The sequence below is a fragment of the Choloepus didactylus genome, chromosome 6 (genome assembly GCF_015220235.1).
Source record: "Choloepus didactylus isolate mChoDid1 chromosome 6, mChoDid1.pri, whole genome shotgun sequence".
NCBI lineage: Eukaryota > Metazoa > Chordata > Mammalia > Pilosa > Megalonychidae > Choloepus > Choloepus didactylus.
The window spans coordinates 14307197-14310515 of NC_051312.1; positions in this window are offsets into that span (position 1 = coordinate 14307197).

A 3319-nucleotide genomic window follows, 5' to 3' on the forward strand; every position below is an offset into this window, starting at 1 on the left:
AGGCCCATTTCTGCTTTCCCTCCCTGCAAGGTGGCCGGGGCAGGCTGCCTTCTGGATGAAACAGGCGATGCTGAGAACTGCTAATACCAAATGCTCAGTGGGGCTGTGCGTTGTGTTAAGCTTTCAACATCTTGAGCCATCTCAGCAATCATTTGTCCCTGATTTTAAATCAGGAGAGGAAGCTGCGGGGCAGGTGGACAGTGAGCATGCTGCATGGCCCGGAGAGGGCAGAGCAGGGCTTGCAGCCGGTCTGTCTAACCCCAGAGGCTGGCAGGACGTGCCACGATGCCCTGGTGGCACCAGGAGGCCCAGAGTTGTCAGGTTTCTGGAGGTCAGAGAAGCCTGGAGGGTCCGACCCCACAGCTCTTGAGTGTCACAAACATTCCCTGCACTCACTCCTGCCTGAACTCTCGCCTTCCCTTTGCAAGTGTCCCGGGCCAAGGAAGCAGGACGCGGGGCAGGACTAGAAGAAGGCGACTTGGCTTTGGAGGAAGTTGTTGAAAAATCTCCCTCTGGGAGCACATTCAGATCACTTGCTTTGGGTTGGTGCCAGAATGGTGACAGGATGGGGTGGGTTGGAGGAGGAAGTGTCACTTCCTAAGAAAGGACTTGGGAGCTGCTTCAGCTGCTCCCTCAGTGTGCTGTGCCCCCTGCCGCCCTTTGCTCTCCCCCCTCCCTGTCCTCCGTGCAGTCACTCGGCTTAGCCCACAGCACGCACAGGGACTCACATGTGCTCTCCACACCCCCTCCCTGCCTTGCCCCAGCCACATGAAGTCACCAGCCCCCTGGGCCAGACTGCAGTGGGCTTCTTGTTACAGAGCCAGCTGCACAGGGACAGACCCTGGGTGTCAGATTTAGAGCCTCAGAGACCCCCAGCCTGGTAAGAGGGCCACTAGGCTGTTACTAGGGCGAGGCCATTTGCAATACCCTTTCATCTATTGGAAGTTACTTCTATTCAGGCTTCTGCCAGTATTTCCAGATCCCTGGACGAACGACGACAAAGCTAGACTTTGTTGCTGGGTAAAGTGAGCTTTCCATTTGGGAGTCTGTTTCCTTGAGTGTCACCAGAGGAGAATGGGCTAGAATCAGGGGTCACACATGCATGCCTCCAAGGGACAGGCAGGTGACCTAGTTCCAGAAAGTGGGCCCAGGTGTGGGGCCAAACAGGTGAGCCCAGCCCAGGCTCAGGGGCTGCCCCTGCCGGGCTCCAGCCGGGTGTGGGGACGCAGGAATGTGGCCCTAGGCCCAGCATGGTCAGGGGAGTTTTCCCTCAGAGAAATCCGAAGTCCATATTCTTAGATAGAATCTCCCCATTTTTAAGTGCTTGCAATTAATTCAAAATTTTCAAAAAGCCCTATAAACTAGAATGGATAGACCAGCGCTCTCCCAAATCCCTGAGGGCATGAACGGACTCTGATTTTTTAAAAGTACAAATTCTTTGATTCTAAATTCTGAGAATATTTTTTTAGGAGTGGCAGAGGGGGTATTTTGCAGCCTCTTTTTGTTTCTGTCCTACCCCACCCAATTTCCCAGTGGATCCGAACCCCACTGAATGAATGTGTTCCCCAGAAAATTGTTTTTCTTAGAGTGCGTCACTTTGTCCGTGAAGTCCTTGTGGAGTAAGTGGTGGTGGCACTTACTGAGTGTTATCTGAGGGATGTGCCCAGTCCGGTGTGTGTCACCTCTGCTCACTGACTTAGACATCAGGCTAGGCTGAACCCCTGGGTCAAACCGGCCATTGCTCAGGATGCGAATGGGCAGTGGCAGCTTCACAGTTGCCTTTGGCAGTAACTCGGGCTGCATTTGACCCAGGGAGGAGGACGTTGGCTCTGTGCCCAGAGCATGTGGCGGCCCATTCAGAAATCTGACCCCGGTAGAGGCAGGGAGCTGGAAGAATGATCCCAAGGAATCGTGGAGGCAGGAATCCAGGTACAAAGGTGAGACTGGGGCTCTGCAGCCGAGGGTGACTGCAGACACGTGTGGGCCGCTCCCGGGATGGCCCGACAGGAGGGTAGGGAACTTGACAAAGGTGCCTGGCAAATGGAGTGGTTCTGATTCAGTTGCAGAGCCAAAGGGATCTTTTGGGAATGCATCACCCCAGCCTACCGCCACCAGAAAAAAAGTTTTCTAAAGAGATTTTTCTCCCTAGCTCTGTTTTGGGGGGTTGTTTTTTTTTTTTTTTAAAGAAGGCTGTGGCTGCTTTGAGGCCAAACTGTAGATTAAAGGATTTTGATCAAAGAAGGTGCTGGCAGGAGCCCCTCCCAGAGAGCAGCACCTTTGTTCCCTTTTGAGGGATCCTTTTCATCCCTGCAAAGTTGAGGGAGGTAAATGGGCGTCCCTGTTTCTGGATTCCCAGTAGGGTCGGGGCAGATCTGTGACTGGAGCTGGGCCTCCTGAGCTCTTGCAGGACTTTCAGTCCTGAGTTGGGGAGGGTGGAAGGCCTGGAGAGGTTGCTTTGGTTTAAAGAATTCCTTCAACTGAAATAGTCTCCTCTTTTGGAGGTTGGCTGGCTTGAAGTGCTCACGGGGATGGGGGCAGTTGCTGACCAGACGTGGCACGCTAGCCCCTGGCTCGCAGCTTTCTGGATCCCCAGCTCCAGAGCTGTAAATCCCCGTCAACCTCTTCACTTGCCCCTGCTCCATATCCTTCAGTAACTCCCATTTGCTCTACAAGAGTTGGCTTCTGTGGCTTGGACCAGTGATGGGTGTTAACGTCTAGCAGATACAGAGCCAGATCGCATGGAAGGCGGCCCCACACCTGAGACGTGTTACCCCACGTCCTGGTGCTTTCCAGGGATGGCCTGATGTCAAAGGGCTTAGTGAGCTCTGTCTTGCCTCTCTTCATTTGACCCCTAAGTTCCTTATTAGATATTCTCTTTTTTCTTGTGGTTACGGAAACCGAGGTACTGCAAGATTTGGTATGTGTCTAGGATGTCTGAATAGCAGAGGAGACAATTTCAGTTGTGAGAATTATTGAAATGAAAGGAACATATCTGGCTTCATTCTCTGGTTCTTGGGTTGGAAGGTTTAACTGCGATTGGCTGAAACTGCTTTGCTTTGGACTTTCACCTGTCATGTGAAACAAAAAACAAATCTGCTAGAATGTACGAGGTACCCTCTCTTTGTGCAGGGCTCTGAGGTGGCACTGGTGCCCTTGGGGCTTGGCAGTCAGTGGTCCCCGCTCTCTTACACGGGGATGGGGGTGCAGGGGGAGTCACAGGTGGAGGGGTTGGTGATGGGGCTTTGGGTCAGACTGCCCTGGGATGTCGGGGTGCACACACAGCTCACTCACTGACTGGCAGCTGCCTCGAGGGCTGAGT